Raw genomic sequence first — 15,702 nt, forward strand, 5'->3', positions numbered from 1 at the left:
TGACTGCAGCATTTGGGTCTTTATTTGTTTTGATAAATGTACAAAACTGTAACAGCAAGCTGGATGCTCAGATACCACCTTGATGGACATGGCATAAGAATCTAGATTAAAAGTAAGGCTCAAAAAACGTTATGCTATCAGTTCCAGGAGCTATAGGCCAGGGTAAGGGTTTGATCTGGCTACAGAGTTTCCTTCCCCTACTATGGGCCCCCCTCTTTGGGTTGGAAGGAACTGGGGTCTGGGCTCCCTGATTCTCACCCTACTTGGCACCTTGATTGGCTGCTGCAGGGATCCTGACTGGTTTGGTGCTCTCCTGTTCTGTTCGGAGGGCTTTTGCTAATTGTCTTTTGGGGTTAGGAAGAGATTTTTTAAATCTTTTTTCGGACCCATGAGGTTTGGTTTCCTGACGTTTTATATTAAATGTTTCTATCATAACATTTTCAGGAGTCCAACATACAGGAGTTTGGAAAGTCCAGCTGGCAGGTTGACAGACCCATTAGGCTCTGGCAGCTGGAAGGCTTGGTATATTAAGCAGGGTGTTTTTCTCTAGGATTTGTGCATTCTAAGGCCTCCCTTCATCAGTTCAGCCATCACTTCACTGTGAGGTAGGAATTTGGCTGCAAGGCCAATTTCCTTATCATTGCAGGGGTGCAGCTGGCTTACCCCCTCTTTGATGTTTTGCAGATCCTGCAGTTGGTGTACAGGCCAGTTTTGGAGTGCAGTGGTATTTACCTGCTTGCTAGCATATGGGATGAAGGGATGATTGAGCATTTTCTGTTTCTAAGTGACAGTTCAGAGTTAATAAAATTAGGGCCTCATTTTTACCACATGTATTTATTCTGTGCCTTATTCGAGGTACGTGTCACATTCATGTGCCCCTCTGCCAGGGTAAGAATTCTGCTGACTTCAATGGGAGCAGAATTAGGCCAATGCAGGGGGTGTTTGAAAATCTGACCCATGAATTTGAGTCAAAACTACACAACCACAAATGATTTTATAAAAGGCCGGCATTTCAGGCTGCACGCGTGTAAATAATACTATACATGATGTAAAATGTTATCGTTTGGACTTTGATAGAACTAATAACCCAATTCCAGGTAGTTAAAGTAGGCTTAGAATTGGAAAAATGAATTTTTAAAAACATTTGTTAAGGCAGTGGCAGTGTGAGTGAAACATTTCATAGTGTAAGAATAATTTAAAATTTGTCATTTCAGGTTCCCTCACAATAGAACACAAAGCCCAGTAATTTCTATCATTTTTGAAGCTTTTAGTTTTTTCCACATGGTGAAGATGCAAACCCATAGCCCCGAGAGATAATTTTTAAATGGCCTCTAAATGGTCATCTGCCATTATTCACATTCACTTGCATAGGCAAATAGAATTTAGACATACAATCGAGATAGAGGCACACAGACTGGGTAGCTGAACATCCAGTTTGCATTCACAAACTATATTATTTACCTGTGTAAATAATTGTGCAAGTTTGGGTGCATATATTTAGAGGCTGAGTTGAGGTCTCTGAAAATATGGCCCACAATGAATGGGCAAAATGATTTACCTGTTAGTTCGTCAAATTTAGGGCCAAACTTCTGAACTCCATATAGGATTTTTTTCCTTAGCTAGTCTTTTTTCTGGTCTTACATTTTGGGGGTTTCTTTGCTTTCAGTGAAAAGCAGTGAATCTCTAAAGTTTTTTCTCTGTCCATTGTATTTGGTAATAACTATTTTTTAGATTGAAGAGAGTTCCAATTGTTTTCATGCTAAGATGTTATAGTTTCAATTTGTGCTACTTAGGTTGGATTCAACATGACCCTCCAGGAAGGATCTTCTCTGGAGGAAGTTTTAGAGATTGCCCTTGAAAAGTATTTGGAAGATTTAAGCCATTTTAGCTCCCAAGCCAGTAAAGAACATGCTTTGGAGAAAATCCTTAACAAAATGAAAATGGATTGGAAAGGTGTTTATTTTAGTTTTTCATCTTATATAGATGGAGGAATTCTTGTTCTCACAGCTGTGGTATGCATATGAATCTTAAATTGAAATGCTGAAGAAACTGTACAAAATCTTATTTTACCTTGTTAGAAGAGCTTTAATTAGTTCCTTTAATGACTGGAAGAGAGAGGTTTCTCTCTGTTTTTTTCCCCTCTAAACATGCATGAAACATTATCAGCTCCCGCTGAAGTACATACAATATTTTAATTGCATTTCATTGTTCCCAAACCTAATTTGTTGGAAGTTAATTCTAATGATATCAGTGCCTGAGCTGAATCAGTGCTTACATGAGAGATTTGGTAAAATGAAATTTTTATACACAATAAGTCCACCAGCTTTTACTAACTACTTTTATTATCTGTCTTTAGGAAGATGTAATTTATTTTTAAGAGTGAGTTGCTGTTTAAAACATAAACATTACAACTAACTAGTGAATGATAACTTTTTTCAGAGCAGTCAACTCTCACGGATAAAAAATAACAAGGGATTCAAAAAGCTGTGTTTCTCAGAGTGATTTTTAAAATAGAATGGTTTGGTGATGGTGAATATTTGAATGGACATATTTTGAAGGCATCAAGTCTGGTTGAGCTATCCCCAGTATAATACCCAGAGTTGCATGTCTCTTCTGTGCTTTCCTTGAGCATTTTTCATTTTATTTTGAAAAGGTTTGCCATTTATTTATTTCCATCTATAGGATTTTAACAAGAGACAAATAATAAAACTAGCACCTAACAGCAAACCCTGATCATTAGAGTCAACTCTCAACAAAGATTCTCCACCCGCACATAACCCTCAGCCCCCTGCCTCTACATGCAGAGTAAGTGGATATTCTTTGTAGTGAGCCATGCAGGTGAACAACATTTGACTGGGCTAGAGCAGTGGAAGAAGTTGGTTCCAAGCCACAGGTCTCTCAGGGAGGACGCTGTAATCAAGATAGATCCAGCTCAGGCATCTGTACTGATCAAAAGGACAGAGGCAATCCCTCAAATAAGAAGGTCCCAAGCCATTTAGGACTTTATAGGTTAAAACCAATGTCTTAAACTCCATCTGGAAACCTGTAATCGGCGAATGCAGATTGCCAAGCACTAAACAGACCTACTAAACAGACCTTCACTTTCACCACCTCCACCGTTTTAAGTTTATGGATTGATTTAAAGTGAAGTGCCATGTAACGCACATTTCAGTAATCCGGACTTCAGGAGACAAAGGCACAGATCACAGTAGCACAAGGTCGGCATGTGAAATAAATGGTTGCAATCTCCTGGCCTGACAGGTGAAAAAAGAATGCCTGACCACTGATCCTATATGATCATCTGGGAGCATCTGGGGAGCTAACTTTGCTCCCAGATTCACAGATTTGAAGACGAGAAGGGACCAATCTGATTTCTGCATGGGAATTAGAGCATATCTTTTAAAAATAAAGAAATTCAATCTTGATTTAAAGAATCAAACTAATCGAAAATCTTCCACAAATTTTAGTAATCTATCCCAGTGATGGATTAAGCCCACTGTTAAAGAGTCGCATCTTATTTCCAGTTTGAACTTTGCTGAGTTCAACTTCCAGCCCTCAACACTGGGATCACAGTATGAATCACAAATGGCAGGCACAGTTTCACACTCACCATTTCTTCTGGTTGCTTCTCGGAATATGGGGACACTCAGATACAATGGCAATGGGCAAGTATGTAAAAACCTAGATAGATGGCATCACTTCAGTCGTCTCTGGATCAAGCTTCAGCAAGATGGCTCCCATCCATGTCTCCCAATGGCTAGCTTGCTCAGTTGAGAAAGAGAAAGATGGATGCTGTCAGCGTACTGAAAATGTCATAAGCCTATCTTGTGCCAAATACCTGTGGAAATAGGAGAGATGGGACTGTATGCAACTCCACATAATAGTACCCTTTCAGGAATAGGAGCAATTGCCCCACACCGCCTTCTGGGGAATGCTCAACAAGAAAAGAACAAAACTATAAATGAGCTGCACAACTTACTCCTGCTGAAGTCCAAAGACAAGTCAGTACCTCATTATTGATGGTATCAAAGCTCTCAAAACAAATAATTCTAAAAATAGTGAATGCCATTGAGCTCTTTTAATACATCTAGTGCACGGAATTGCTCCTCTAGAAGTTGTTGTTCTTCACAGCTACTAACACTGCTTGTTGGAGGAGTCAAGACAAATGTACAGGAACCAGAAGTAGTAGGCTAGAAGGCGGCCACTTTTGCAAAGAGGGAACCAAGTAGGGACAGCCAGCATATGGCGTTAAAATATGTAGACAGGACACTCTTTTAAAAAATTGAGACTTGGCTCCTCAAATTGTGATATCTAAATAGTCCTAATTTTCAGCATGCAGGAGCATTCCTGTGGAGAAATTTCGAGACTAGATGACCTCATCATTGGATGAGTTCAAAGCAGGGGAGTAACAGAAACTTAATTTCTGTGCCAGTTCTTCTGTTTGCAAAATAATGTTCGAGAAAATCAAAATACTGTTGGGGGGAGGGATAGCTCAGTGGTTTGAGCATTGGCCTGCTAAACCCAGAGTTATGAGTTCAGTCCCTGAGAGGGACACTTAGGGATCTGGGGCAAAATCAGTACTTGGTCCTGCTAGTGAAGGCAGGGGGCTGGACTTGATGACCTTTCAGGGTCCCTTCCAGTTCTATGAGATAGGTATATCTCCATATATTATTATTATTATTATTATTATGTAGCCCAGAAAGAATGTTGGGGGGGGGGGCTCCCATGCCTTTACACTTCTATCCCCTTAAAGTATTAGATTCTCATTGTATTCCATAGACCCAGAAGACAACAGTAGCTAATAAAATACTAATTTAAGTTTTAAGGCTGAATTTGAGGAGTCCAATTAAGTTGTTTTAAACCCTAGTATGTGATTTGTTTCCTCCAGTATATGCAAGAGTGTTTGTCTTCCTTTGAAGCTTCCTAAATTATTGAAGAAAGTGTTGTGTTTAGGAACCCATGTATCTCTTTTCCTCTAAGGAACAGCCCCAGTTCAGTTGAGAGTATCAACTTCCATTAGCGGAACAATTCACAGTCCTTTTCATTCCTTGCTACAACTAACCCTTTCTGACTTGCTTTAAAGGCTTTGTTGGTCTGAAGATGTATGCTACTCTCAGTTGCAATTTCTTGTTGTTCTGAATGTTTTGGGCTTAAGGGGAGGGAATATGGCCATATGGAAATATCTTCCTGATCAAAGTGGAAACAGTTTTAGTGAGCCTTTAAGCAGGTCCCATAAACATAATACAGTAGATGAACTCTCACAGCCCGTACTTTAAAGCCTGTTAAAAATGTCTCTGCAGTGGATGCCGAGCAAGTGCACAGTGAATAGTGTTTGTGTTATGACTGGAAGATGAATGACTTCTTAGTGAAAGAAAGTCTAATGTAAATTAAAACTTTTTCAGGGTTTGGGTGAATACCACTTTTGTGGTGTTAAATCGCCTGTCATTTTAATTGCATGAAAAATGGACTGTGTAATGTTAGCAAATGTTCATATTGATTACAAGCCTCTTGTGTACGCTAAACCAAAGAATTAAATGTTTTGATTGTTTTTTTTGTTTTTTGTTTTTTTTTGCAAAACAGCCATATTGATAACAAAGCTTGTACTATGAATATGTTGAAGGTCATTGTTATAATCTTTTGCAGGGAGGACTGTCACCTTAAAGCAAAACCAAAAAAAATAAAATCTACCTAAAATTGTCCAGAAAATCTTATTCTACGTACTGGGCTTCAGATGTATATGTCCAATTCATAGGGAGTTCACTGAATACAAATACAAAAAAAATTACAGCAGGTTGTCTAGGGGACATATGCATTCTCTCCCTTTTTGTCTGCCGTAGAGAAATAAGGCATATTCTCTCAATAAAGCAAAGGACAAGCTGAAATGGTTCAACCTAAAAAGTTACCTAAAACTGTTAGATATTTTAGAATAGGAAACAAACGGTAGGTCTTATCTGATCCATCTGTCTTGCCTCCTCGTATGTCAGTCTATCTCTCTATACCAAGTCGATAAAAATGATTAGAGCAGGCATCTCACAAATGTACACCCTTAAACCATAAAGCCGTAATACTGTGCAGGAAATTTTTTTCTGACCTTTTCAAATTACATCCAACTGTCTGGGGAATTTCTCAGTGACTAGAGGTAATAAGGTTCAATCCGTTTTGCTGGTTGGCTTCAAATTTAGCTCCTCAGAAGCCCTAACTTATCTATTCTTTTTATCATGGCCTTGGCATCCATTCAGTACTGTAATCCATGCATCTAATCTTTTTTTCTCCCCTCTCAGGTTCTGCTGGAGGATCACATTGTGAAAACTACAGCCATGAAAGTCCCTCCATTTATTGCACCCTTCAAAAACGAAATATTAGCATGGGAGGCTAAGCTGGTATGTTGCCTTTTGAGAGGCTCTTGTTGAATTTAATTAGCTTTTAGATTTTCATCTCCATGCTACATCTCAGTTTTCACCACCCTATGTGATTTATGCTTCAGTAATTTTCATTATATAAAACTTTTCAAAGTTTGCGGTGCTACTTGCACTGTGTAGAATGTTAAGAAGGGGGGGGAGTATAAAGTTCTTTATGTTAAATTGATTTCACTTTAGTTTTTATTATGTGAGCCCAAATGCAATAGACACAGTCATCCGGTAAGTAAGTGAATCATCCAAGTGAAACTCACAAACAGGCAGCTGTGCTGGCCCATTCTTCATTATGCTTCACAAAGTAGAGCAGAAAACAGAAGTTGAGACCACTTTCTTTTAACTTTGTAAGAATATAGTGGTGTTGAGTGATTTTATATCTGGTAACAGCTCACTTTATTTTTAATATGTGGTATAAATGGCATTTATTGGATGTGGTAAGGGAACACGTACATTCCTCATTGCTTGCAACAAATGAGATTTCATGTTTGTTGTCTCCAGCGCGACTAATGCAGGAGATTATGGAAACCTGGCTGCAAGTTCAAAAGGCCCTGGTGATGCCGGGAACCCATGCTTTGCTCACAAGATACATGTAACCAAATATCAGTAGAAGGAAAGCACTTTGAAGTTGTCAGTAGGAACTGGTAAGTTTGTTGTTGTTAGCTACTTAGGGTCTGATTCCCTCTCCACATCCTCTGTTTCCAGAGCTGCTTTTTAGACTCAATGAAAATTCTGCATGCAAGTGGGTATGAAGAACTGGGCCCTTACTGCAGTAGGTCCTCCTTAGCTTTGCTTAATCTTTAATTGTATCAGTCTAAAACAGTTACTACTCTTACCTTAATTTTCAGTCATGCTAGAATTTCTCTTGAATGTAAGTATAGCTAGTTCATAGTATAGAACAGTAGTTTTCTAAACTTTATACCATGATTTTTTCTGAGGCATTCTTTAGGACAGTGGTTCTCAACCAGGGTTAGTAAACCCCTCGGGGGGTACGCAGAGGTCTTCCATGAGATACATCAGCTCATCTAGAAATTTGCCTGGTTTTACAACAGGCAACATAAAAAGCACTAGCTTTTTACTAGGGGACATATGCATTCTCTCCCTTTTTGTCTGCCGTAGAGAAATAAGGCATATTCTCTCAATAAAGCAAAGGACAAGCTGAAATGGTTCAACCTAAAAAGTTACCTAAAACTGTAAGATATTTTAGTCAGAACAAACTAAAATTTCATACAATGACTTGTTTATACTGCTCTATATACTATACATTGAAATATAAGTACAATATTTATATTCCAATTGATTTATTTTATAATTATATGGTAAAAATGAGACAGTAAGCATTTTTTCAGTAATAGTAATAACACTTTTGTATTTTATGTCTGATTTTGTAAGCAAATAGTTTATAAGTGAGGTGAAACTTGGGGGAACGCAAGACAAATCAGACTCCTGAAAGGGATACAGTAGTCTGGAAAGGCTGACAGCCACTGCTTTAGGAGATCTTGGTGATTTTTTTTGAAGTGAAGGGAAACACGGTTTACTGAATAAAGCACAGGACTAGAAATTTGGAAATCCGTGTTTTGTATCTAGGTCTGTGGTTGTGTGTCTTAGTTAAGTCATTTAGTCATTCTGTGCCATGGTATTTCCATCAGTAAAAACAGGTATAATACTTTTACTGATGTATATAGTTATTATTATCATTACTGTTAGTATTACTCTTATTACTGTTTTTATTATTATAATGCTCCCATGCCTCAAAGGGATGTAGTAAGGCTTACTTATTTAATATTTTTGAAATGGTTTGAGATCCTCAGTTGGAAGGCAATATAGAAGAGTAGAATAGTATTATAAAGTATTCTTGATTTGTAAGAAAATATTTTGCATGTCCAATTGTTTAATTTACTTCCCTTTTTTGCAAACAAGATAACTTAAAAAAATAAGACTATCAAGTAAAAGTTTGAAGAAAAAATATGAAGTTACTATAAGGAAAAGTGTGTATTTTTCTTTGAGGAACATGATTTTTCTAAAGCATTTCAGATTAAATATTTTCTTAAATTAAAAAACAAACAAAAAAAAACCCTTGCCCTAAACTTTTCTTCACTATAACGAATCTTTTGCTGGCATCACATAGTTCACTCTCCTTGTGTGTTATCCCCTTTTCCCCTGTGTCTTGTCTATTTAGATAGTCCCAGCCCCAAAGAGCTTACTATCTGTTGCGCTGTGTTTGTACAGTGCCTTGCACAATGGGACCTCATTCTTGGTTGGCCCTGAGGCACTGCCTTAATAAACATGATTAATAATCAATTGTGTTTTGAAGCCTCTTTTGACATGTCAAAAGAGAGAGAGAGAGACTGAGTATTCATATTTCACCATTATAACCACAAGTCAAATCTTACTATGTTTTTATGTCCAATAACATATGTTTAATGGTCTCAAAATGGAATCTAGTAAACTGTGGTCAATATCTAAAAACTATCACTGCAATGAGCACTGGATGTTTTGGCATCTGTCAATTTCTACTAAATAGGGCTTAGTCTGGACTAATGTAGAGTATAGCCTAACCAGTTCATTCTCTATAGCTTAGCTGAGGCTTTGTGGAAAAAATGGAGATTTTACATCTTATTTTTAATCCAATTGCTTGCATAGTACTGATGTTTGCAATGTTAGAGATATGTGAAGTATATTTTAATCTGTAGGACAGTCATATTTCCAAATTACTCTGGAAAACAGTCAGAAAACATGATGAGAATAGTCCACTCACACTGATTCTTAAATTTTGAAAGTAGTTTAAACAAAATAACGGCCGCCGTTGAGTAAAACTTCCTCCTTTCCATGGTAATTGTTTTACGGCCTTGATTTCCTGTCCAAGAAAAGAAGGCTGGGTACATGGATAGTCCAAAATTATTTTGTAAGGAAACAAGATTACACAGTGGCATCTTATTTTTTCTTTTCACTGCAAAGTTTATCTCATCTAAATCTAGACTCTGTGGTGAATATCCTTGCTACAAATATAACAACAAATACAGTTGTTATATATGTGTGTACACACACACGTGCGCGCGCCTGCGCGCACACACACACACACACACAGTAAATGTATTTTACCACCCTAAACTAATTGGTACTAACCTGAAACTTTTAAAAAACAAATACAACTGAATGTCTTCCTCATTTAAGATAATATTTGCTCAGTGCAGTCAGCTAAATTGATTTTTATGTTGAGGTGTTTGTTTAATCTCACCGTTTTGAAGCTTCTGTAATACACTTAGGTTTATTTCTTCATGGAAAGGCTTTGCTATTCTTTATTCTGAGCAAATTAGGCTTCTCTTGGTACTACAGCATTAGATTTGCCTTCTGATACTGAGACCAGCAACCTAAAGGACCCATTGTTTGCCAAGAATATCAGAACACTGAGAAATGCCTTATGGCAGTAGCAAGCTTTAGAATCTCAAAGTAAGGTCCCACTGTTGGCTGTATTTATAGATCGTCTTGCAATATATGCTTTGAAAAATGTAGGCAACATCTCAGTTATTTATTATGATCCCTCTCATAATATTTTAAATTGTAATACATCGGGGTAGCATTGTTTTGAGTGCATATAAGATTTTAAGACTGTCACAATATGAGTTTTCTTTTACTGCACATGTGTGTTATCAAACTTGTTTTTATGTTTATAACCGGGAATGTTGTGCAGGTACAGTTCTGAGGGGTCTTTGAGCTTTTCCTACCACTCTGAAAGTTTTCAACCTCATAAGTATTGAAAATAAACTTACACTAATAAGTAGAAAGGATTTCTCATTCATTTTCACACAGTTCATCACATTTTGTCAGTTGTTGACAGTGTCTATTGCATAAAAGAAAACTGGCGGTGATGTCTAAATCTGTAAATTTCATTTATTGGAGGTGTTTGTGTAGCAGCAGCTTTGACTTATTTCCAGTACTAGAGTAGAATTTATTTTTGTGCAGTTGAAATGCTGTTATATATTTTTAATTTGTCAAAGTAAAACATTCTGAATCAATTAGGTTTCAGGGTCATGGCCTATTTAAGGGCATTATTTGGAAATAACAAACTTTTCTTTCAAAACTAAGCCATTCTTTAAATTCAATGAATATATTTTCATAATATTGTTATAAATCCAAAATTATATAAATATATTCTTAAGGAAAAAAGCAATATGAGTAGTCTTGATTTTAATTTATTTTAGTATATTCCTGGAGCTGATTTTATTTTTTTGGTTCCTGATTTACAATAGTGAAATGTGATGGTGGCAGCAGCGATAAAATGATGGACAATCATATATATATGCAAAATAATGCAGTTCAGTTTTACCTTTTTTCTTCAGTCCAGAGAAGAATATACATAGTGGATCAATATTTTATTGAAAGAAAATTCTGTAGATTGTGTTCAAATAGCATCCATCTATACTAATCAGTGATGCTAAAACATGAGATTGCACTGTGCACAGCAAAGGATTGATGTGTTGTCTAGCTTTGTTGTTGATACAGCATTCTCTATTGTCTTATGTTATTTCTATTTTTATCATTAGTCCATGAAGTCTTAATAATTAGCTCTGTAATTTGCCAGAAAAACATGTTGATTTATTGAACTGGCTGAAGCAAAAAAATAGCAGATCAATCTGGCATTGTAGGTTAATAGTACAGAACAAAGCACAGTCATAATTAGATGAGAAAAGGACTTTCCTTGTTCATTCCAGTTTATAATAAAAAGTCCCTCACCAAAGTGTCTTAGAAAATAATGCATTCAGACTGAGTGGAATTACCGCCTAGCAGATTCTATTTATCTGTAGCTTAAAAAGCAGCTGCGTTTTTGTAAAAAGCAATGAATGTGGCAGTCCTACTTAAAGGTAGAAGAAAAAGAACACCCCTTGTTTTGTAATAAGGGGATTTTCAATTTAAAAGAGAGAGAGAGCCTGTTGTGTGAAGTATGGTTATTACATTCACTGTATTCTATCTCACCCACCAGGAGGCTAATAATGAAGGAGTCAGTGAAGGAGGCCAATGGCATGAGGGTTATCTCACAGCCCCAGATGCTGGATAAGTTGAAGGAGGCAGAATCGCTTTTGGATGACATTCAGAAAGGCCTGAATGATTATTTGGAGAAGAAAAGACTATTCTTTCTAAGGTAAACAGTCCATTTCATCTGTTGGCTGTGGGCATTGGTATAAAATGTGTTTATATAAATATCTATAAAGTTCATTTTTTATCACCTTTAGGTTTTTTTCTTTCTGTGCAACGATGAGCTCTTAGAAATCCTTTCTGAGACAAAGGATCCACTCCGAGACCAATCACACCTGAAGAAATGCTTTGAAGGAATTGCCAAGCTCACTTTTAATCATGAGAAAGAAATTACTCACATGGAGTCAGCAGAAAATGAAAAAGTAGAGCTCGTGCTGCGAATAATTCCAGCAAGTGCCAAGGGGCTAGTTGAGAAATGGCTTCATGAGGTGAATATCTTTAGCTCTTACTTAGGGTTTAGTTACTGTATAATCATTTTCTCTTTTAGGAGCAAGGAATATCATAAGCATATTTCCTAAGTAAATAGCTCTCTGAGAATTTATCAGATTATTTGACAGATTGAATATCAGCCTCATTGTTGTTATTTATTACAACTAATTGACACGTGCAAACATGCACAAATTAATTTTAATAAAGAGGTTATCAGTGTGTGAGACACTTAATAAAAGTGTGTGTGTCTGAAACCATATATGTGACTATATGTTCAATTCTATGTATATGTATTTTTGTTGTCTTCTCCCTGTAATTTTTATAGTTTGGAAAAAGAGATTTTTTTACAAAGCAGTTTAAAGGAACGTGAAGAGATTTTTTTACACGCCCCTTTCCCCAAAAAATCTTAATTTTCAATAATATTAAGCAAAGGGAAGAGAAATATTTAATTGACAATATATTAACCTTTCCCCTTTGGGCCTATGATCCAAATTAATCCATTTCAGTGTGAAATTAGTTTGATGATCTTTATTGTTTGCTTTATTTTTACCTTCTTCTGTTACACAATCAAAGTGGGTCTTTCCTCTGATATACAATTCTAGGCCAAGTCCACTTCCAATCCCTCCTTCCTTCTTTCAAGATAGAATCAGCCCCAGGTACACATCTTTCCTTTCTGTTGTTATTGCAGGCACTGCTTTTACCCCATTAAATCTGTCCCTTTACCTCTTGCCTCTTCTCACTTCAGGCTATCAGCCAACCAGGGTCTACAACTGAGAAAAGCAATACCTTATACTAGAAAAGGGAGAAAAGGAAAAACAAAAACAAAAATCACACAGAGAATGTTCTTTCCAAGGTGGATTCTGTGGTGCGGGGGGAAGGAGGGGAGGAGAAATTTGTCAAAGGAACTGAGAGTGAACTTTCGCTAAGAGTATTACTTCTGTTATGTGCCGAGTTTCTGCTGGCTGGGTGAGCAAAACAAAACAGCTCAAGTCCTCTCATGATTCCATGTTTCCCACATAACTGAGCCACATATCACCATGCCAACTTAGAATTAATCTTTTTTAAAGTGACTGCACGCAATTTAAAACAGTTCATCACAGTTAGTCAGGGGAGGGTAAGGACAGAGCCTACTTAGGCACAAATACCTCCTTCCCTACTCTCCAAAGACAATTATTACACTTCATTTTTGTACTAATTTTCAGCACAACGTTATGTTCTTTGGAAAAACATTGGAGCTAGAGAGCTGTGGTAGGTATGAGATATGCAGTTATGAGGAGCCTAGGAAAGGCAGATCTCACCATACCGGAAAACCTGCAGTATGTTGTTTAGTTCTCTCTCTCGCTCTCGCTCTCCAACAAAAGAGAGAGAGAGAGAGAGAGAGAGGGAGATGAGCAGCTGTGTTTATTTTAATACATCTCATTTAACCCTCACCTAAAAACAAATGGAAAGGTTTGGGAGTGCATTAATCTGGACCCAATTAGCATCTCTTTCTCCCTCAAAAGTGCAACCTGAGATTGATGAATATAAAATAGAGTTTCATATGCAGTCTTTAAATCATTTGCATGTTTTATGCATGATAATTGAATTTATTTATGCACTTCCTTTCATTTAATAATTTCCTGCTCTTTCCTGTGCTATCCACATTGTACTATCCAAGAAATAGGATTTCATAGTCAAGCAAGGATAGGAGTATATAAATAAAACCAAGTTAATTTTTAGGTCTAATGTAAACTGTAAATAAAAATTAATATTTGTGTTACTTTAATTGGGTTAATGTAAAATATTGTAGTTAAAGTATATACTTTTAGCCTTTTCAGACACTTTGGATATTGCTTAGTATGCTTGTAAGTGTACAAGCAAAATTATTTTCAAAAGGCCATGAAAGGCAGTTAAATTATTGTATTGACATTTCTATGACCCTAGAGACTTGTGTTTCAACTTGGCCAATTAGTAGTAATAGTAGTAATAAGATAATCAGAAGATGAATAGTAATTACATTAATAACTAATGGTATTCAGCCCAGGACCTTCAGAATCAGTCTGGTTTAGAATATAATAGTACATTATAATTTGTCTTATTCAGTATTTGATCAGTAGAAATATGAGCATTGGCTGCCTAGTAAATTTATCATAGGCAGGATGTACAAGTTATAGAGATCAGTTTGCCACATTACTGGCCCTGTGATTGTGCCTGTAAAGTGCCATAATGGGGAAAATTGCTTTTTTTCCCCAATTAAGCTCAGATGTCTAGTGATTCCATGGTGCTGGTGTCTGAATTCTTTGCAATGCAAAGTCCATCCTTGTGATGGTCATGCCAGGAAGCTACTTGGGAAAGGATTTTTTTAAACAAGGGATTCTGGTAGTGTTTCTCATAGTTTTGATTTGTGCCAGTGCTTCTCTTGTCTCTTGTCTTTCCGTCTGTGTTTAAAGATGTATGTGGAAGTGATCTTTTTCTGTGGCGTCCTGTCTTTTTCAGTGACTTAATTGGTTTTGTGTTGTGATTGTTTCCTGATCTTTGTAGGTAGGAATGTCTTTAAAGGCTAAAGTTCTGTTAATTTGTGATGTAACAATTTCAGTGTGTTTCTTGTCATTGAAATGTAGTTTAAAATGTTCAGTAATGTAGCATGAAATTATTGGTTAGTTTTGAAATGGTTGTGAAATCATGTGAAGAAAATAAGTATTGCATCTGATCAAGATAAATTCACTCTAGTGTTTTATGGCTTTTTATTCCTATGTGATAGTAATAAAGTCTCATGTAGGGATGGAAGCCATGAAATACATTGTGAAAAATCATCAACTAAGATGGGGCCATGAGTATAGAAAAAGGTATAGTTGTAGAGCTATTGAAAATTGTTGGGAAATGATTTAGTATGTCACCATGTTGATTACCATGTTTGCATTTTATTTCTTCATCCCTCACCCATGTAATTTGGCAAGTAAGGAAATTAGTTTATAACAGGTTGATTCACCTTTACATCAGTGTTAAATGTTTAAATTGTTTATACATTTTTTAAATTTTCTACTCAAGATAACACTGTACATGAAACACTAAACTAATTAGTTAATACTGTAAAAAACCAACAAAACGAAACAAAAACCCAACTTGTGAATTTCCAAATTCATGTTATTGCTACCTAAATTAAGAATGAAACAAACTAAGGTATCCCATTAGTCCATGGTCCAGGTTTTTTTACTCCCACACTCAATAATAGACCTGAATGATGAGCTAGCATGTAAATAATAATTCTTTTTCTATTGACATGTTTTTCTGAAAATATACATTCTCTTCTCTTTTTTCCCTATTCTGGAAATAAAACAAGGGATTATAGCTCCGAGGGCAGAAAAATCACCTGTGAGAATGTTCATAATAGTGCCAACATCCCATATATTGCTTTACTATCCAAGTTTTGTCAATCTTTGTATATCTTTCTGTCTTGGGTGTCATTTTGTTTGTGGGACACTTCTGTGAATGTGAGTCATTCTTATATAACTAATTTATTTTTACAGTCTTCTTTCTGTATTCCTTCTCTAATGCAAATTAATAAAAATATTTTTGTTACTTTGCCTCTTTTATTTCTCTGAAAAACTGTGGATTTCTTGCCTGTTTTCAAAAAAGGGTTATACTTCCATTAATTATAAATAGGCAAATCTTATTCTGATATAAAACACTGGCGACAATTAAGTAGAAAAGATATTTCCCCCTGTATTTCAATAGGTTTCTCACTTGTAACTTACATGGTTTTTTTTAAATAATTGTCAGTGTGAATAAAATAACACCCCAAATATGTTAACCTTAATTAAATCACAAGTGCAGTTTGCATTTGGTAATT

At 36.2% G+C, this 15,702-nt stretch overlaps 1 long non-coding RNA gene across 4 annotated transcripts in view; it reads left to right on the top strand.

The window, feature by feature from the left end:
- Positions 1-15,431, top strand: part of LOC117878797 — a 97,838-nt gene extending 82,407 nt beyond the window's left edge. For all 4 annotated transcript variants that reach the window (XR_004646098.1, XR_004646095.1, XR_004646096.1 and 1 more), the window contains 4 exons: positions 6,282-6,380; positions 6,912-7,054; positions 11,392-11,550; positions 11,642-15,431. This is a non-coding gene — a long non-coding RNA (uncharacterized LOC117878797). The remainder of the gene's footprint in view (positions 1-6,281; positions 6,381-6,911; positions 7,055-11,391; positions 11,551-11,641) is intronic.
- The last annotated feature ends 271 nt before the right edge of the window (positions 15,432-15,702 follow it).

This window comes from Trachemys scripta, chromosome 1 (genome assembly GCF_013100865.1).
Source record: "Trachemys scripta elegans isolate TJP31775 chromosome 1, CAS_Tse_1.0, whole genome shotgun sequence".
NCBI classification, from domain to species: Eukaryota; Metazoa; Chordata; order Testudines; family Emydidae; genus Trachemys; species Trachemys scripta.